At 37.6% G+C, this 22,034-nt stretch overlaps 1 long non-coding RNA gene across 2 annotated transcripts; it reads right to left on the reverse strand.

Annotated features, from left to right (window-relative positions):
* Window positions 1–9,248: 9,248 nt before the first annotated feature.
* On the reverse strand, window positions 9,249–21,508 carry LOC147755307 (uncharacterized). 2 transcript variants are annotated; one of them, XR_015329195.1, is made up of 3 exons: window positions 21,213–21,508; window positions 19,839–19,891; window positions 9,249–12,230 (listed from the first exon to the last, which is right to left on the reverse strand). It is a non-coding gene; the product is annotated as an uncharacterized LOC147755307 (long non-coding RNA). The 2 variants fall into 2 exon arrangements; XR_015329194.1 differs by having other exon boundaries at window positions 9,249–12,246.
* Between the last annotated feature and the right edge of the window lie 526 nt (window positions 21,509–22,034).

A 22,034-nucleotide genomic window follows, 5' to 3' on the forward strand; every position in this document is an offset into this window, starting at 1 on the left:
ACAGGGTAAAATTACGCTGGTGTAAATTCACGGCCGGGTTTATTTGAACTCATGTTCGTGTTTTTAAGAAATTTATACAAGTAACATATCCTTTTTCCACCCATCGCCTCCATAAAGACGCATAGCATTGTCTCTCGGGGAAGTCATTTTAGGTTCCAACATACGTATGCGAACAACTGACGAGTCACCTGCCTCCGCTTGGTTTCCGATCAATAGTCATGTTACTAATCTGTACGAGCAGCATTAATAAGTACATGATGCGTTGTCTAACAGGCTATCCAATTAGGCCCTAATAGAGCCCTACACGTGGGAATGTCGGTATGAGCGTTCGTAAAACGAAAGCGGGCAGATGGTGTACCTATTCGTGCTGTTGTAGAAGCGGACCAGCGAATAACAAGATGGTTGAGTCGATACGTCTTTGTCGGTTCGTTTTAGTATTTAGGCTAGCGCAGAACAAGGTCAAGGCCAATAGAACAATGCCGCTTGGGTCGAACGAAGCCGACGTTACGAACAAAAAGGGAACGTTTCACTTGCAGTCTGTGGAGCTCAAATATTGCACCGCCGGACCGCTCATAGTATCCCTGCTGTCATAATGTTGTACACAGTTCTTGGTCCTATAAGGCTTTTAAGAACCTATGCTACTGTATGAAAAGACAACTCTATAAAAAGAAATAGTGTTTTAGTAAATAGGTAAGACGGCCAAAGTTTGTATGCGTAAATATAAATCAAGTTGGCATTGCTGAAAAGTTACGCGATAAAAAAATCTCTAATAAAGAAAAATAAATCGATAAAAAAAAATCTAAAGGAAACAATTTAAATCCAAAAACAGTATTTTCAAGATATTTTGTTGGCATATAGAAAAAAAACGTACCGTAATATTTTTTAGCGTTCCAAAATCGATCCCAGGAACCACTGCTCTTACACCATGCCTTGTGAAGTCCATCATGAATTTTTTCCTACTCCATATTTGATGACTTTTTTCACTTACCTGGGATATAAAACGAGGTTATAAAACTGTATGTCGCCCATGGTGATGGTTACGCAGGCTGTTCGATCGGAAAACTTATGGCTGTGTGCGTAATGAATTGCTACAGTGTTACTAAGGGTAAGGTATGAATAATAGTTAATTAAGCATTAGCGCTGGTTGTGCATAATGTACGTATAAGGTCTATTAGAACGAGGATCATCACGTAACGTTCGCGCGTAAGTTACCATGTGTGATAGCTATTACAATAGCTGTTCATTTTCGGCTACGTTTTACACTCACTTGTGAGACAAAAAAAAAACACGATGAAGTTTTTTGAGCTACGCGACCGTGCCATGCTTGAAACTTAATACAATACCTTCGGTGTGTACGGAACTTTGATAACCGGAAATTATAGAACAGCCGGCTATCTAAAAAAGCTGGGCTGCTTTGGAAGACGTTGGACATCAAACGTTTATTTTTGCGAAATTATGCGCACCTGTCTATTGATACATTTAACATATTCAGTTCATTTATTTTCTTCCATTTTCTAATTATACATCAACAAAAACTCAGAAAAGAAAGACAAATACATTTTTTCGTCTGTCATTTTTTGAAATTCTTGAGTATTTGAGATTTTTTAATAGAAGTGTCCCTTGCCCCTTTTTTACGCTAGAAAAAACATCGATATATAATTAGTAAATTGTATAACCTCGGCTTTGTTCTAATCCAGCAGGGAGGCTACAAAAATTTGCTTTGGCCACCTATGAATGAAACACCGGTTAGAGGATTAACTAATTTAGACTTACTGATTAAGTTCTAAACGTGTAGCGTTTGATCTATTTGATATTATTCCAAACTAACATAGATGCGTTTCACATACAGTGTGTTAGGTGTACTGTTTTTAGAAGTTATGCTGTTTAAAAAATAACTTCAATATGGCCTAATAAACAGTTAGGCCAAGAATTTACAAATTCTCTTCGATTATAAAGTCAAACGATGCACTCCTAGATTCTAGCGCATATGACATTCATTTTCTTTACAGATGTGTTCTTCTGTCCCATTTTAGAACATGTAAAGTAAAAGCACAGATTTGCGTAACGTCTAACTAAATGTTCAAAAGACATCGTTTCGATATTTAAACGTCTCCGTTTCTTCCTAATAAAATGCTGTTTATAGGTTCAGAAAAAATATACAAGAATTTCTGTGTTGCAGTTGGCTTAGGGAAAATGCTGGAGACCGTGGCTTCCCAAGTCGATTAATCGCGCGGACTACCGTTTCGTCCAAGTCTATTATTCATTTGCATTGTGTATCAACGGGATTAAAGATACAGTGGTCTTGTTGGGCGCTCCTGACTCGTCCAACTAACTCAACCCGTTTCTAGTCTGTGATTCCTGCCGACTCGACCCGATCGGGACGAAATTAGAAGTCCATGCACCGTAAGCTTGGCCAAGGAAGTTTTCCATAAATGGGAAATATTGCTCTAAGCAAGGTGGATGTGCCACCGTTAAGAAGACAAGTTTCTGCCATTTTGTGAGAATTGTTACAAAATTTAAGAGTGAACTTTCCGAAGAAGTTCGTACTAGGTAGGTGTCACAGAGACAAAGCTGAGGGCCAACATTTGAAAAAGCGCGCTTTTTCTACATAAATTATTGATATAGTAATCTATGCCACCGGGCAAAGTCTCTAAGGAAAAAATGATCCACATGATTAATAAAAGTATACATTTCGCTGCCTTTTTAGCCGTCCAATCAAATCAGACGGTAAGTAGAGATGGCTTACCTAGCCGATGCATCATTGTATTTTAAAAATAATAAGACCGATTTTAATTTAAACGTCGCAAGTATTGGTATTTTCAACTTGAGACTTTCCCACATTGCAACCTGCAGTCCTCAAATGAGATTCACTTTAGTCTGTTGCCACTTACAAAATGCGTCTCATCAAAGAACGTACTGAGTTGAGGTGTCTCTTGTAAACCTACTTGTAAAATTAGAGGTCGCCTAATGACCGATTCAACGATATGTTAAGTCTGAGGAGGTACCTCACACGAGTTACAATAGGCAGGGAAATGTCGAAGTGCGCTTTCAGGCAAGGGAATTGTATAGCGTTTTTCGCTAATTCATGCTTCTTAATATTCTTGAACTAACATTTGAAACCATGAGTATACGTAGTGAAATAGTTAGCTATTTACCTTGAATTTCACTCATATTTTTTTAAAATTTGCCCTTATTACCAAACTGACATTTCACAAAAAGGGTCATTTTTAATTCACAGTATTTTGGCTAAGCAGCGTGTTACCAATACATAAGGCACAATACATTTACAGATGGACGGGGGTTCAGTTAGGATAATTTGACAAGCTTAAGAAGACTGGCAGTCTAAAATGAAAGCGTTTCATATACCCCACATTTTGAAAATAAAAAACAGTCCGCTTCGCGAGTACGTTAATCTTACCGGAAAATTACACCTTTATCATGAATATTAGAATATATAAGATGTGCTGGTATTTCGAATATGTCGTTTTTTTTTTAAATGTGCTTCACTCTAGGCTTCGGAAGAAAGAAAAGTTACTACAGTAATAAGAATGGCTTGTTCGAGAAATTCATACATTTGCGTTTCTATATGGATACATAAAATCCTTCGCAAATGAATAACTACGAATATTGTGCTCTATTTACTCAGACACTGACGTGGATTCGTGGCCAAATATTGTTTCTGAGGTACCTCAGAAACTGCTAGCAGGCCCAGTGGTAAGCCGCTGCACATCGGTTAATCGTAAACGAACATCTAATTAGGCCCTACATGTACGCTTACAACACGTACAAGCTAGAAAAAAAGCCTCCTATTGTTTTTGATCTCTTAATATAGTTAGACGATAAACATTTAAGCAAACACCAGAAATACATGTAAATAATAAAGTACAGATTAAGTATTTGATGTAAAACAATAAATAATGTAAATAGTACCGGTACAGGAGATTGGAGCGGAGGCCTTTATAGGCGTACTCGAAATATACGTTCATCCTTTTTGCAGTTTGAAAATTGGTATCATTTAACCAAAACAAAGGTTAAAATGCTCAGAACCAAGAAATATAGAAGAAATTCTATTTTCAAGCTTGTAAATATTGAGAAAAGCGCAGATTCGACCAAACTTTATTGAAGGTAACCACATATGATCTGTGTGTAGGTCGACAACGATCTCTTCATATATGCGAGTCGATCTAGGGAGATCCATTCTATGATCTTAATAAGAAGAAAGATAAATCGCAATGGATCGTCGGTTACAACTGCGTTGTTCGACCCAGCTGTACCGTCGAGTAGGATATGACAGCTCTTGAAACACTTAGGAGAGTACGATTTTTAATATATAAACTAGTAGACGGCAATCTTACGGCGCTCCAAGAAGTGGAACAGCCGCCAATGTCAGACACTTTATGGCAAGTATTTGAAAAGAGAGACGATGTTCCCGGAGCGCGTGCCTTCCCAGACAACCTTACATATGCACAAAATGCACATTTACCCAAATCAGCACTAGGTAATTAGTAAGCAGGTGAGCTATTGATCTAGCTATCATGTCGGTATTTTTTTTTCGATTCCACATTCCAGAGCTGAAAGTTTTTGAACTCTGAACATCTGTCAATGAAAAAAATGTCAGGTTATACAACTGCGGAACTTTTTCTTTGGCTATTCTCTGCCTTACCAAAAATGACGGATGAACTTTAATTCTCAAATTTATGAACTAGATGCGGCTGTATTGCCTGTCCCTATAGAGAGTTACAAAAGCACTGTTTACGAAAGCAACGCTAAAATGCGATACGACAAGAGCGAAGATAGCGATGCCTAAATCAGGCCTAATAAGCTCCTAAACTAAATCGTATTCTAGGACCACTTACTTCATTCAATTTCGATGTCAAACGCGAGTTAAAGATATCCAGTTTCATACGCTGTACGTAAAGAAATGTTCATAATCTATACTGCTCTTCACCGTCTTGCAGCTCGTTTGTCAATATTATTGGAAAGGCAATTTGTGTAGCTTGACAGTTGTAATGATATGTACTATAATTATTACCTTCGGTAAAGAAGCCTCGTTGAAGTTGGGATATTGCCTTATGTATTAGATAGGCCTCAGACAGGCTGGACTGCCATAATAAGTCCATAAAAAAGGCTAAATTGAAAAATTATCAATAACAGAGGCATACTGTAGCATTCTTCAAAACATAATGCATCCTATTTCGCTTCTGAAATATTGCATAATATTATCCTTTATATAGGGCAGTCATATATGTATTTGGAATATGTTCCCTCCGTATAGTATCGTATGCTTACTGGTTTTATATAGGCATGTATCAAGAAGCTAATCAAGATGAGATATGTCAACTGCATATATCGACAGTACTCTGCTTTTGAATACATGATAAAAATTAATATTGGCTTATGATGTTTTTTGCTTTCTCTTCCTTATAGAGTGTGTAAAAAAGTCGAATAGGAGTACTTTTGGTCTTATTGAATATCGCTTCAGACGGCCAGCTAGCAGCACGAAACGAAGTATGTCTACGCTCGCCTTTAAATCCAGACCACCTCGCAAATCCTTAATTTCACTAGGGAAGCACGTTACCACTGGTCCGTCGTGAAGCGTGAGTAATGCGTAATGCATTGCATGGTATGTGAGAAAAATCATTGTAATACAGGTACCTGTTACGCTTCAATTCAATCGGCGGGTGTTTAGACGACGCTACATGCTGCTGCCATCCGGAAACAGCGATGGCGGTATTGCTACATAAGAAATGTACCCTAATGTATCATAGAAGTGTTGCCTTCAGATACCATGGGCGCAAGAATATGCAGTTTGTTGGGTAGCGAACAGGCCCAGCATACGCTAGTAAAAGGCACCTGTGTCTTTTTTGGGCTGAACGGGTCTTTACTGAAGGACTAAAAATAGGACATGTCAACGTGATCTGTGCTTAATTCCTTTGAGAATGGTATTCTCATTGTCTGCCAGCAGATTCCATGAACCAAAAAGATGAGGGGGAAGGGGTTTGCAGCTGTTGAACCGTACTCTATTCAGAATGTACGCAGCTCTAGAGGAAAGTACAATATACAGAGATAAGAAAGCCACGTTTTTTGATGCTTTTCCCTCCAATGATCCTTAAAATAGTATAAAGCAGGTCTGGTCTCAACAGATAATTTTAAGAAAAAGCTCGTTTGGACTTGAATGTATCTGTAATATTTGTAACAAGGTAAGAAGTACGACAATTCGAATTATAGAAGGAATTTTTAGCCACTTAAGTTGCATAAGCCTTCGAAATTTAATGGTGTCCTAACTGTTATCGTCGCTGCGAGTTTTTGGTATTTTGTCATTACATAACGTCGCGGAATCGCTAATAATTTCGTTATCAATTGCATCTATTTTCAAAAAAAGCATTTAGAATTATCTAGATAAGGCTTTCGCTACTTTAAACACTTTAGTTAATTATCCATAACCCTATTAGACGATTCCGATATGATATTTCTAGTGGATTGCACATAGCCTCAGTAGCAGATACTTCGGGTATATACAGTATAAAGTAGAAATAACATCTTACGTTGTTTCTGTTGCAAAAAAAAAGACGCAGGAAAAAGCTGCCACAGTTGTCCGGGCGGCAAACGGTGCGTTGGGTCCGATCCACGTGCACAGGTTCATTAGGGTATCTGGTTTGTATAATTTGCCTGCCGTTTCCCAAAACTGCGCACAATGCATATCTTAGCAATAACAGAAAATAATTGAAAAGGGCCAAAGGCACTGATGATACTAAATGTTCTATTAGGGTTTCGTATCACGTGTTAACATTTCTGATCTCTGTGAAATTTGCAATAGAATAGAACAACTGAAGTTTGTTGCATACTCTTTTAACGATTTATCGAATGGCGATCTTTCTAATAATTTATGAATTACTGTTGTTTTATTGAGTCAGAATTTGTCGGATTTTTCTGGGTAATTTGCCTACTTGTCGTTCATGTCAGAAGTATCGTACTATTCGCCTATTCCACTTAGCTGAATAATTGACCCTATGTCTTTCGCAACTCCTTCTCTGCTTCACCCTTGTGTAAGTTTCCCCGACACTTTCCAATATTGCTCCATTACGATTACGATAATTGACTTAGAAAGTACCAGCACCACTGCTCCGAAGTAGGTTTGCCTTTTGGGATGGGTCGACAGGCGAATCAGTCATGGCAACTGTAGGTGATAGAGACGCATCTAATTTATAAGTGGCAGGTAACCGTAGGATAGCTTGCGAATCTATTTTCAGTGGTCTTGGCTAAGAACGGCTAGAAAGGCGTAAAAACGGTGGAAGCCTCCTCAGATATATTTCCTGTTCCCTCTGCTATCTGTACCATCCGTATAGCAGGTTCAGAATTCGGCAACACCCATCATGTGTCAGGAAGCTGACGAACCGATTGCAGCATCGTTTATATAATCTCGTTCCTACTAGATTATCTGAAGAGAAGGCTGGCATCACTAAATCTTGTTCAAGACATATGGTCGTCAGCTATCTGTTAGAGAAACTCAGTCAGTCCCCAGGATTCCTTACGTATATACATCATTTTCGATTTAGGCCTATCCTGCGAGGACTGCGCGTTGACCGGCACTAGCGAAGTTAGGCGGTCTTCACTCTCTACAGGACGCCACTTTTCGTCGGTTGACAATGATCTAGTGTGGTTTCGAGTCCCGTCGCTGCCATTGTTGAATTGCTTATCGTTGTTGCTATTCAACTGGATAGCAACCCCACTAGGAGCAAAAGCGCTCGCAATGTTCGGCGTAAATCGCCTTCGCGTTTATTGAATGATCAATAAAACCAATATTTGTCGCTCCAACCTAAAAGCCACGCATAAGCCCTCCTTTATGACCTAACAACATACTATCTTGCTCAGTGTTTAGATTCCAATTAGAAGACCTGCTATAAACGGTGCTACTTATACAAGTACGATACTAACCACTGGAAAAGAACACCCTAATTAAAAGAAATAAATGACGAGGCACAGCACTGAAGCACCGGGTCTCCCCTTGCAAGATTAGCCTATTGCACGGTGCGCCCTCCTATCCAGACTCTGAATTAAAGCTAACGGGTGGTGGAGGGTACCGAGGAATAAGGTACGGGTGCGTACCCCAGCGGATGCGCAAGCCATATGCATTGTATTAAACGAAATGTATGATGACGATGTGGGGTTATGAAATAATGACCAAGTTTTACCATGACAGTCTATAATGGTGCATTAAAGAGTGACGTTACATACTTATGCGTGCTCTACGTAAAATGTTTTGTGTCAGCGTTCTGCCAAATCAGAGATAAAAGGCGTTCCATAATATCGAATACGTGTGAATCAAGTGTCCATCGAATACACTTTTGGGCGTCTTATGCCGCTCATGGACAATCCTTGTAACCTCTATACAATAAATAACGGTGTAATTTCAGAGGACGGTATGCTGCGTAAATTTGAATATTATAAGGTCCGTGTAGCTTAGGGTTATCCAACAATAACTTTGACCTAACAAACAGATAATTTTTTATTTATATCTTTCTACGCTTTTGCATCCAACATCACTTGGCCATCACGCAATTATCTCACACAGTAATGTCAGGGTTTCACTTACAGACTTCTGATGATCAGATGGCCGGCTTTTAGAGTTTCCAACAGTTATTTATACAGAACAGCGCTTACTACATTGACCTTCCGTCAATGGCACCACTTGCTTCTTCATCGCATATTTCCAATAATAGATCGCTTGTTGTTTACTTGGATGAACGTTCGTAGCGCCAGGAAACGTTAGTTTATTCAATGGAGACGTCCAAACGAGAGTGTCTGTTTTGCCGACAGACTCTGATTTTGGTGGATACCCATGAAACTCAGTTTTGTGGGCACACTCAGCAGTGTAGCACTCCGATAAATTCAACAATTATTTCATCCAATGTACAAAGTGGTATAATTCAATCGTCACCACTAAATAGAGAAAAGGGCGCAGTTGATCGCTTACCTGTTGCTTAATAATAATACTTGACTTTACAGACAACAATTGGCCTTTTGCGATAGTCAAACTCATAACTCGCAGTATAGTTTATAACGTTTGCAAGGCATACTCTACAGTCTTACTACGCAAATAACAATCTAAGGACATTGATATATAGTCGGTCGCCGGCAGCGACCGTGGCCGTGACCTATCTACGGGCTCAGTATAGTCACGGTTAATAAACGTTCAAGAATGACAAGATAATGGAAGTATTTATTTTATCGTTTAAAAGTTACGGCTGTTACAAAAAAATCACGAATGCTGCGTTCCGGCGAATCCCGAGCAAAGACAGTACATATTTATGCAAGGTTTAAGTGCTTGCTACCTAAACATTTCCATAGTAAAACGTTGCTATAAGCAAAAAGTCGATCAGAAAACTCAATAAGGTATAGCAATCATAAAGATCTCAGTCTTAATAGCAGTAATAAATATATAGCAATAATAGCAGTTGTGTACCTATTTACTAGAGCTGAGGAAGGATAGCTCACTAAACGGTCTAGGTTCAAAAATTGTGCATAGACTCATTTGGAGTTAGTCGCCTGAAGAAACACCTAGCGGCAGTACCGAGCGTGAAACTCAAAACATTTCTTGAAGTCGTCGTAATAGTGGTAGGCTGTTTGACATATCGTAAATAGAGTTGTCGGGGGACCGAATTTGCAGAAGCTTAGCAATAACGCTTCAGCAAAGTTTTAAAGCTTAGCAATAACAATCAGTGCGCATGTGTTTCACTGCCTGTTCATTTTTTAGAACTAATACGATGTTATTTAGTTATCGCGTGGCTGGCATCAACAATGCAAACGCTGTAGGCAGCAACGTGTTGCTATCAGATATTTGCGTGCCGTTCATACATCGCTGCGTGTCTCAGCCGTTGTACGCTTTATGCACTTTGGTCCATTTGGGTTCTCCCACTCGTTGTGCACAATGTCACGCCAGTATTCCCTTGAACAGATGACTTCATCCATGAACTAGATGCCGGGGTAAAGGACGTGTGTATGCTTAAAGTATGATACAGAATGTCACCGACAGGCCTGCACAACTGGTGTAACTCGCGGAATCTTTACAATGTATGCCTTATCTTGCCTGCTATAGCTGCTCGTAATGAAAATAAAAAAGAGTAATTCATAATAACTCTTAATAATAACTAACAAAATAAATACATTATAGCAAATAAGAAACTACAATATCGTATCTCTATGTTCTCTATGATATTTGACCGAAGTGGCAAATATAACAAAAACAATATTAGCTGTGAAACTGTGCAACAAATAATGTAACGCTTACAACAGGATCTATTCTGTCTTAAGGCTAAGGGATATAACTCAGCTGCCTAATTCAGAAGGCTTTTTGACATGTACACACCACATCGACAAAGAAGGACCTATAGATAATTTGTAAATAGCAGTGAGTATTTGTAGAATTATATGTTTTTGCTAATATGATACTGTTATTAGATGTTGTAGTACGGCCACAATGCAAACTATAATACACATGGTTCTTAGCGACACTTATATGTACATAGTGTAAATAGTGTTTTATATGTTATTCGAAAAACAAACAATGTCTCCTTTATTTAGAAAAACGAATAGAATATGGGAAAGCTCCGTTATAGATATACTGTATACTGCGATGAAAGGGCTTCCACCGCTATATCTTATTGTATCGGCGTATCATACTAAGGGAATTGTTGAAAGCATCGGACTTTTTAAGAGACCAAACCGAATAGAGTGGTCGCAAGCCAAAGTCTACGTAAGGTTAGATTGTGACCGAGAATTTGCTGTTTAAGCTATTCATTTGACGATGCACAAAACTTGTCATACGGCTGGATTATATTAGGATGTATATAGAAACAAGGCAGGCTCTAAGATACTCCAAGGAATCTTAAACAATTTTTTGGCCTGCTCCATCGAAGTCGCCTTGAAACTAACTAGTTGAGAGAATCTCAGGGGAAATTGTAAGGTCGGGTAGCAATGTTTGAATAAGCTAGATGTAATCAAAGCTATAACAAAGCGTTTTTCAGGCAATATACACTTAAATTCACGACAATAAACAACCAGTCGCAGTTCTTTTGTGTGCAATTCTCTATGTCAATAGTTTAAATGTTTATCTTACACGATATATGAATTTCATGTCCTTCTGCGGTTGTATGCAAGTTATGTATAGCATTCACAGCGAGTCTGAGCTCCTCGAATAGACGCAAGAAGCTTTTTATGCCGCAATAAACTTAAATTCAACGTTAAAAGAAGTTCAGTTGAGTAGCAGACTAAAGGAAAGCTGCGGATGCAACGTATTTTTGAAGGGCAGTTAAAGATAAGGATATGCTCAATTTGATATTTCATTTAGCAGTAAGCAACGAGTTTGGCTAACAGAGTTACATCCAAGCTTTATATATTTAATTTGCAACAAGTCTCAGATGTTTATGTATGGCACATAGCCAGCATTATAAACCTGCGAAGTGAAGACTTATAATACAATCCTACCCTGTGGCAGGTACAAAAGCAATTCCATTGCTGACTCTGTAATCCTGCCAGGTAGCCTATTAAATTGGAAAATGTCGTCTTCAACTTAATGAACGGACTCACCTTAAGTCAACACTGAAGGTTGAAAATGTGCATTTCCCAGCTATGAAACTTTTAAAAATATTCTGAATTAATTCGATAGCTCTTTTGATATTTGAAGAACAAAAAAATAAGTTAATATAGGTGTTGAAAATGTCTTTTCTCGTTACTCCATGCACGAAATAATTGGATAATTAGTAAGATTATTCAATCTAGTCAAAGCAACGGCAATACCAAGGAAAGGGTTTTCTAGTGATATAGCAGACTCGGACATTGTCAACGTAAACACTAATCTAATGAAAATGAAATACTCCTTATCGGACCATTGCGAGCGAGTTTGAAATGCACGAAGGAAGATCTGCTGTCCTAATTATATTTCTGTCATTGTATATTCCTGACCTGAAAGACGTAGGTTCATAGCGGCGCAGTGAGTCATTCCGTCTCTTTCCTAAGCTCTATTTTCGTCCATTAGGCTTTGTTTGTATATGTTTTACCAACATAACTTGCTCTCGTGCGTCTGTTCCCTAAAGGCTTCCACGTTTCGCGTCATCCAGGTGTCGACAATTAGATATTTCATTGAAACTGCTCCTCTCTCAACCTTCCTCCGCCTTCTATATCCAGTACTAGCAATAGGCAAATGTGAATAAGACCGCGGCGTCATAGTTGGCCTGCAAACAGAAAAGGCTTCCAACGTTTACGTACGTATTAGCGAACATTATGACGGCATCTGCACGACCAGATCATTTACCATCTTGCCATTTTTCTAGATATAAGGCAAATCGCACGTCAAATTTGAAATTTTTTGAAAAGTAGCGATCCAACGTGAAGGTTACGAAGAAGTCTGCGAGATGGCTACGATATACGCATTTGCTAGACCACCAACCTGTTCGTTTTCTTGTATCCACTCTTTACTATATAGGGGTAAAGTACGAGTAGATTTTAATTGTTTACGTTGTACAGTATCTTTTTCACTGAAAATTGCTGTTGTAGCGACCAAGTCTGAGCAAATTATTTCGCCTTGATTGTAGTATACTAAGTAACGCACATATAAGAAGGTGAAACGTTCTAAATTATATCCTTTGTATGGGTATTTTGCCATATACAAACAAAACGATAGGTAACAAGAATTAGCCCACTTTCAGCGGGTACTAAAAATCAATTCGCCTTACAACATCGAGCTATGTTCTTATCAAGCTGCATTAGCGAGCTGATTGTGTTTCCTTTGTAGCAGACGAAAATTGAATCCGTCAGAACGTTTTTATTTAGTGTTGATTGACCAGCAAAACAGAATTCAGTTCACAAAATGTACTTCATTCGCTTTCAGTATATGTAAGTATTCCAACATTTACTGTGGCGTTGGCACAACCAGGTGAATCTTTGGGTCCCGAAACGTACCCGAATTATTAGTAGAACTACGATACAGTACTTTATGATTTATTGATAAAAAATGGCACTCGTTACACTCACATAGCCTAAGTACATTTTGATAACGATACATTTGCTGTTTTAAACAAAAATTTATAAGAAAAATACAACATCATTAATAATCGACTCGGATTATTTCCTGTTTTTTAAATGGTTGTCGTTCCCTGCGTACGTTCCGCCTTTCCTTAAACCCCTTTCTCCTGATAGAAAAGAAAAATGTGTTTCACATAGCTTTTCGATAATAACTGTTGATCTGACCGTGAAAACGTCAGCGGGAGTGGTGAAACGAGAGGCGAAATTACCCCTGTATCCACACGAAACCGTTCAATTCAGAGTCAAAGTGACTAACGGCGATGACGATCAATTCAACGTCCAGCCTGCGAGTGGCCCTCACTTGTAGTTGCGGCCAAAAAGGTATCATGGTAGGACAATTTAATATGGAGCAGAATTTGTCATCAATTGAAAGGGCTAGGTCAGGCCGATAATTCTTAAACTATTTATAGAGTATTTTTTTTTTTACTTATTGATGATGCGACGATGTTCTAAAGCGGGCATGTATTCTAGAATCCTACGTGAGTCAGCGAAAACTCAAATCATGTGCTTATGTTGTCATTCAATTTTTTTTGTTTGTTATTAAATTTAGCTGTTCAGTGTAATGCGTTTAACAGTTATCCTAAATCCCTCAGTTTGCGTTATCCATGAAACGTAGGTCCTAAAAAAGTCTTCCTTATTTTTATCGTCGAAATATCACCATATGCGCTCCTTGTATCCAAGCTAATGAAAAAATCTGTTAAACTATAACAAACTTAAGGACGGTTTCTTAATGTTTGCCCTTTCGTTAATCTTTCTGCTTCTTGTTTGCTTCTCAGTACACCTCGAGAGTGGTCTTTTTTCCTCCCATAGAGATCCGATGTAATTTCGTTGCGCAGCGAACTTAGTTTCACACTGAGTTCAGGCTCAAAAAATAGAGATTCCAAGTAAAAAAAAAATGAGCACTTTCGACATTTGCTCTGTTCCGCCTTTTTCCTAAGTGATAACAAGTAGAAACAGCCCGAAGTATGTGTACTGTGTACAGTAAAAAATAGACAACTGATCGAACTATTTGAAGGGAGTTGCTAAGGGAATGTGAAACTTAATAGATTTACTCTAGCCCGATCGGTCATCCGAAATCGGTGATGACTTTGAAAACGAGGAATCCGGTCATCTGTCGAAAATACAAGATGCAACCACCAGTTTATTATCAGGCATCTTAAAACTATGGAATTTTATTAGAAATTTGAAGCCTGGTGCATCACGACTTGCCTGACGTAGGCCAAGACGCAACAACGGTGATAGTTTCTATAGAGAATTTTATTCAATGACAAAAAGCGGCATCTCTACATTGATATGCAACCGAGAGAGAAGTAATTCCGAGAGATTCTTATGCAAAAAGTAGTACGATTTCCGCTGGGCAGGACTTAAGGATGTTATGCATCTTGAAATGCTTGAGAAGAAGAATTAGTCAACAAGGGTCTATATATGGTTTACTTGCATTGATTGAAACAGGCCCAATAGATGAGACAAAATTGACCTATTCTACGACTGCACGTGGAAAATTATCTCTGCAATAACTCAGCTGGAAGCACCCGCCATATTCTCTACATTTTGCGTCCACGAATCGTCATTTCTTCCGATCACTGGCAAATAAAACGAGTAACCGTATATTTGACGGCAAAAAGGCTCTTGAAATTTAACTGGACAAGTCCTAAGCAAAACTAAAACGTAATGAAAAAAAATATATATGTTTTGAGAGAAATGGGTAGAGATATAGATAGTACATTATTTGTTGTGTTACTTCTACAGATGCAGCAAATGAACCTTCTTCAATTTAGCTAGTTTTCCTTAAGCCGAAAATGTATATTTTTGTAATGAATGTAGGGCGAGGAGTTCTGTTTCAAGCTTTATTCCTGTCAAATTACCCACGCATATAAACATAGGTAGAAAAAAGAGTGAACTTCAGGTGACGCAACTCCCCCTGTACATGAAAGACCGTTAAAAGCATAAACTGTCTATTCACTATCGGCAGCGGTAGGACGAGCGAAGCTCAAGAAAAACCCAGAACGGCCTTGGCCACCTTTGTTAAGCCGTAGCTTCGGTTTATTTCTGTGTCTGTGTGTGTACTTTTTGTACGTTACCCGCTATATTTTGCTGTTGCTGTTTCTGCCCTTCTGTGTTTGCGCTTTCATGCGTTGACGCGGGAGACCAACGTTTCTCAATGGGAGTGCATTTTCATAAAGGCAGACCGCCCCAAGCGATCTGCCTATCCAGACAACGAGATAGTCCTGCGTATATTTACAGCAACAGGCGCATGGGTCAACTTTAAAAATAACTGAGTCAACCATTTACAACTAAAATTATATAACGTCTGCTCAAAAATGACAAACTGAAGCCACTGGAAGTAAACTGATGTTTATCACGTTCTATTTAACTGTGCTCTTACGTGCTTAATTATATAATACAAAACAGTAACTATCGCTGTAGGCATAGCGAAATGGCAACATGCTGAGTATAATAATTAGTGCAATTTATTTACGATAACACTAGATAGCTAGTCTTACTTAATTTCGTTTCGGCAATGACATCCATTTAGAAACAACATATCTATGTAGAGTATACTTATATAGTAGATATTTAGTAGGCAATACGTACGCGATTTACCTGAAATAAGGTCTGTCATGTATGCTTTTTTTTGTATTTGTAGATTTTTTATTTAGAATTTGTAGATATAGTATTTAGGAAAGCTAAGAATAAGATGCTGTTTAATGAAAGTAATAATCTTATGTTTAATTTAGGATCTAGCATAAGGTATGTTTGCTTGTAGGGAATAGTCATCTAAAAGTGCTGCTTAAAGATACATAACAAAACCAAAATAGAACAAGATCAATGCCAAGACTCGTTTAAGCAAAACTTCATTTTCTTTTTTCATAGTTCATAGATTACAGGCAGCAATATTTTAAAGTGTAAAACACTGAAATAGTTTGTGGCATTATCATCTGTAATATGCCCCATATGTAACATCTGTTATGCAGGTGGCCACCTGCGCTGGCCACTTCCCGACATAGTCACGCGTTGCAGCGGACATCTGATGGATGATTCTGAGCAAACACATTCACAAGAAAGAGGAAAAATATATCCTATATCGGCCAACGTATGGCACATTCGTTCGTTATTTTTAGGTTGTTTTGAAGGCCTACTTGAGTTCTCTATCTACTACAGAAGGTAAGGATACATTATATACCAAAGTTACAAAGCGTTAGAGAGATTTAAGCGCAAAAAGGAGAACGACCTTATATTTATAAGCCAAGTAAACAAACGACAAGCCTGATAAGTATGATTTTAAAAATAAGGGTGAATATTTCCTGACTGCTGTTTAATAACCGGCGTGTTTTCGAAACTTACAAAAAGGTAAGACGAATTTTCGCGGGCGCACAATACATGTCCAAGAAATAACTGAACTTACTTAGAAGATTCTTGTCCTGGAATCAATTTTCGAAACGCTCCGTATTGCTTGGTCGTATTCCATTTCACTCAATTTTACACAGAATAGTGTAGATGCCTTAAGAGCAAGGGTTTTTTTAAATATCATTATCGCTATAATTGGTGCTCTTAAAAAATCTCATCGTTATACAGGGCTGTGGATACTCTGGTAGGCACTGCCCGCCTAGCTATCCTAATATAAGCTAAAAACTGAGTGTTTTGTGTTAAAAAAGTAATAAAGAAGAAACATTTATTCTAACATAGTACGCGGGGGGGAATCATAATTGTACCCATTGTATCATGTTCGAATTTAGCTCGGCGGCTTTCGAGCAGTTCTCTTTCATTGAAAAACATCGCTCAAATCATATATACATGCCTTAATTCACATTTCTATCTTTCCTTTTTTTATTATAAGTTCAATTATGGAAAACTATTATTACAGGAAATTGAAAGCTGCCGACAAAAAAATGTTTCAGATAGCTGTCTCAATACGAAGAAGTTCTATCGCATTTTTAAAGAGCGCTTATGCTTGAAAAAACTGAGGAATACTAATCAAACTCATCTTAAAAAAAACTTATCATCATCCTCGTCGTCGTCACCGAGAACAGCTGCCGCTCCGCTATGCTAAACTGGATGTTCCTTATTTTTTCATTTTTATTTGAGCCTCCTCTTATTTGAGGTCAAAAGTACGAAAATATAGCGGTATTATACAACGTTTTTTTGTTTTACCCACGACTTCGCTGTACATTGCTCTGGTATTTACTTACTAGAGCCCCATGCTGTGTTAATGGCTAAAGGATGCACAAATTATGGTTATGCATCACTACAAGTCTGATAATCAAAACTCTCGCCACCCATACATAGAAGATTTTCCACAGACATATCAGTCAAACCTTATCATTCGGTTAATTTCACGAAGAGATCGACTACACTGCTGAAGATAATATGTCTTTGCATTGAACACTAGTGGAATTGAGCAGACAAAAACGTAATTTTAACAGACTGAGCAGCGCCTGAAGAGTAATCATTAATAATTTATAGTAGTTTTTAAAACAAAAAAAAAAAAACAAAAATGGTCGAAAAGTCATTATAGGATGACAAATTTTACGAAGGGCCCTCCCGGATATTCAGTATTTCACCAGTATTTTAAAGTACTCTATGGCTGTCTGCTTTTTTACAATTTATTGTTAAATGTCTTTTGTAAGAAAAATTGATCGAAGATTGTCTACGAAGGTGTCAAAGTTTTTTGTTATGTTTTGAATTGAATTGAACTGAAATTATAGAACCCGGTAAATTTTGAAAATATTTTATGCTTAATATATATTTTCATGCCGACATCGGCCTTGCCTTGTTTAACCAAAGAACCATCGAGCTCCCGCCTTCCAGTGATGCCCTTTTCCGAAACACTTACAGCAGCAATAGCTGCTATAAACATGGCAATCCCTTCACAAGCTACACGTTTACCAATTTCAGGAAAACAAATATGCCTATTACACAATAGACAAGACCGTAGCAATACCATCCACTGTTTTCCGAATCAGCCTATTGTGAAGAAGTGAATTATCCTTTAAGAGCAGTTAGCGTGTTAATACTAAACATATAAAAGAAAATTGACGACAGGGATGTCAATGGATAGCTTTCCCTTAACAAAAAAGGGGCTCGTAAGTTCTCCATTCAGGCTACGCAGGAAAGGTGTTCCTTTCATTAGAAGTTAAGTTTTAAGTAATATCCTGCTATGAGCAACAAACCTCCAAATATGTTTTTCATTTCTGTGATTTAGATAATTCCATTGTTATATATCAAATGTATTAAAGTATTATATTAGATCTCGGAATCTTTCGCCTGCTGAATTCTAAGTATATGAAACTTAAATGCCCTTGTAAATCTTCAAGGGTTTAGCTTCTTTCTGCCGATGGAGTCAACCTTCATCAAGGTACAACGGGCGCATACTCAGGTCGAAATATTCGTCGATACGTGCTGTACATATGAACTTTTGCTCGTAAATTTTAATGTTTCAAAAGCATTTTTCTTACAATTGCGTAAACCAAGCATCGCGTTCCGACCGCTTAACCGTTATCTGATAGCGAATTCAAGTAAAAACTATGTTTTTTTTGAAACATATATGTTCATAATTATGACAAATCGTCGCCAAAGATATTAATTTCAATTTAATTTAAAAGTTAGCAATCAATCTAGATTCTGTTGGTGTTCTTTACTTTAAATTCAAGGTTGCTCCATAAAAGATCCAATGTTCCATTGTTTCTAATAATCCTATTAATAATGATGTAGCTTAAATTACGGCTAATGTCTGCAGTTTGAAATGAAAGGATGACGACTACGGGAACCGTTTAGCTGGCCTTGTTTAGTTCCTAGGCACTGAAACGGCTAAGCTGTACGGGTGGTCATCAGTTATCGAAAAGTTTGCAGACCCTTTTACAATTATATTATTATAAATTTTTAATGATTCCTCTGAAGTAGTAACAAGCCACATAGAACTTTATTAAATACTATTTTCTTCAAATAGAAATAATTGACTCCAGCGTCAGTTGATGACAGATCCTGCCTGCCTCAGGCCATTTATGTACAACGAACGCAGGTCTTGATCCCACACTCATACTAACGTTTCGTGAGAGAGGGAAAGACAAATATCAAAGAGACTCGCCCGCATAGCCTAATGTTCTTCAACATGGCGTATCGAAAAAATATTTCGTCTCATTTTCACATCAATAAATGTTAGAATCATCATGATTAGTAAAATATCTAGAATTGCATTGTCCAAACAAAAACTATTGTATAACAATGAATACAGTTTACATTAAAGAAAATAGATTAGGAGACAACCATGTTTTTTATATGCTTTAACTATATGAAACCCATTCATATTTAGAGTGGCGGGAATATTTCTAAGGTTGGAAAAATGGAGAAATGTTAAAAGAAATTCATCTTGAAATCGCATATTCGATATATTTTTTCAAATCAAATTACAGTCGAATTAGATCTAAATGTTTCATTTTCGTGCAATTGGATATTGCAAGTTTGGTCTTAGTTCCCCGACCGTTAATGAACGTCTCCTTAGATACCACACATATTTACAAGATCTATAAAACCTATCATAAGCGCCGATCCCAACTATTGTAATATATATTGAGTACTTTATGGAATTTATTAGGCAAAATACCCGATATCGTTTATAATAAACACCTCTTTTAACTGGTGTCAGATTTATAATGAAGTCCTAAATAATAATTTTGAAAACATTTCGAAAAAAAGAGTGCTGAAAATTTCGAGCGAGTGATTGTAGGTGAAGATCAGGACGCCCTGTACGAAGTACCTACCTGTTGGCAAGTTTTCGCAGCTGCTGGAGAAACAACTAAGCTTATGCCGTTACCTAAAATCGAGCGGAAAAAAAATATTTCGTTAATACGTAATTATTTGCATTTCGAATATTCTTTAAATCTCAAAGGGCAGTATCGAGTATATGACACTTAGAGAACTACCGTAATAGCGACTTTAATGAAATCTTTGACAGACTTCTTGAAAGAAATCTTGTTAGGTTGGTAGTCCTGATGCATGTAATACCTGAACAGTTATGTTTATCAAGACCGACGCTATAGTTGTTAAATGGCTTTCAATTGCGATAAAAATGCCTGAATTTATTCTAGAAATTTTAGAAAAACCAAAAAATATGGGCGAGACACGCGATACGCAAAAAGTACCAATAATAAGTCAGTTTGCCTTCTATTTTTACAGAGAATCTGACTAAAAAATCCACGATTTTTTTCATCTTTCAATACACCATCTACTTTAAAAAATCCAATGTTAAAAAAATTGAGAATTTCCGGAAATGTTTCAACTAAGCCAAAACAAAGTACATGGGTGAAATAGTGTACGATACTGAACGCTTTGTGAGCATAAAGACTTTCGTATCACATATGAATGTTTGGTATTTAGATGGTTACCTATACTTCAAGAATACCTTTTTTATTCTAGAAACGTGCATGCCTGAAATATATATCTATTTTCTAATATGGTTGGTATTAAAACTATTAAGGTCATTATCACGAACACCACACGCGGCCTAATCGTTATATCGTTTATCGAGAAAGAGATTGTCCTTTTGCCTCAGCGAATCCTTCTTAAATGTTCAATTGCCTTGGGTCGCAATATAAACGACCGTTCACTTGGACAGCACCCACAGGAGGTTACCGATGTTTGGAATCAACTCTCGTGCGGAATACGATCATATAATTGCATTGAATAAAATTCAATCGCATAGGTCTCGTACAACGGGTCAGAACGAAAATTTCCGTTTGGAGCACCTTATCAAGCACATAGAAGACCACGATAAATGCAGTTAGCGTGTACATTTATATTAGTTTTAAGCATCTTAATTAAACTGAGTAACAATTTTTGAAGGTAATCCATAAAACGCCTTCTTTTTTTTTAACAGGACAGTCTGAGAGGGGGTCAGTTACGGAACATTCGCTGAATTTCCAATAGTTTTTTTTTGTTTCCTTTTTCTAGTCTATGGTGTGTTCATTGCAATTAGCAGAGCGTCGTCTTTTTTTTTTCTTCAGCTACGGCATACTACTTGCGGCGTATTATACCTTTTTGGAAAAAATCTGAGCTTAGGATATTGTCATTATATGACATTGAATGGGTTCAAATCATATTTCTAATTCTTGATAGATAATCTTCATGCTACTGACCTTGCGTGAAAGGTCCATTACATTAGGAAGCGTACAACCAATAGCGGTTTAACAATAGTAATTAGCTCTGATGATTTTGAACGACAATGCCACTGTGGAATAGTATGCGTCTCTCTCTTGCTAAAATGAATTACGATTAACTTGATTTCGCCTTTTTCTTCAAAACTGATTGTATTGAAGTCTCAAATTTTTTTTTCGTTCTTTACAGTCCTTTGAACAGCTTTTCTGTTTTCTACCATATCCGTCTGAGCAGATCCTCAGCTATTCTTCTCTTCAGCTAGTTCCCAAAATTTCCTTTCTTACGTGATTTGAAAACATTTACTATTACGCTTGGCGTCTGCTACAGCTGGTAAATGAGTGATGTATTACAATGTTTGGCTCGATCCAGCGACGATGTGTAGCGCCAAATTTTCAAACGCGAAAAGCGCCCTATAAAACAAGAAGCGTACTTTTAGCCAATAGCCTTACGCATTTTTGACTCAGATTGAAAGGAAATGATGATGGATATGCTTTGCGGTCGTAGCTTCTCCTGATGCTGACGGTACACCGCTACTGCAACATAAAGTTTAGCCACGGTTTTGGAAAAGCTGGAAAATTGTGTTTTCATTAGCACCCTGCATATAGCTGGCCACGTTTCGTTTTCTTCGTAGTTAGTTTGGCACAAGCGTAATTGGTTTTGTATGTTGTAATTACACGCTTTTTTATGCTACAGATTTTTTTGATGTTGCCTTATAGTCACTGGGTGACTTTGTAAATACACTATGACAAAAAACAGTATTTGATACGGCGCCCGGCACCTCGTATAGGATCCTTGCATTGCGT

This window comes from Varroa destructor, unplaced genomic scaffold, assembly GCF_002443255.2.
Source record: "Varroa destructor unplaced genomic scaffold, Vdes_3.0 BEIS01000005.1, whole genome shotgun sequence".
Classification (NCBI taxonomy): domain Eukaryota; kingdom Metazoa; phylum Arthropoda; class Arachnida; order Mesostigmata; family Varroidae; genus Varroa; species Varroa destructor.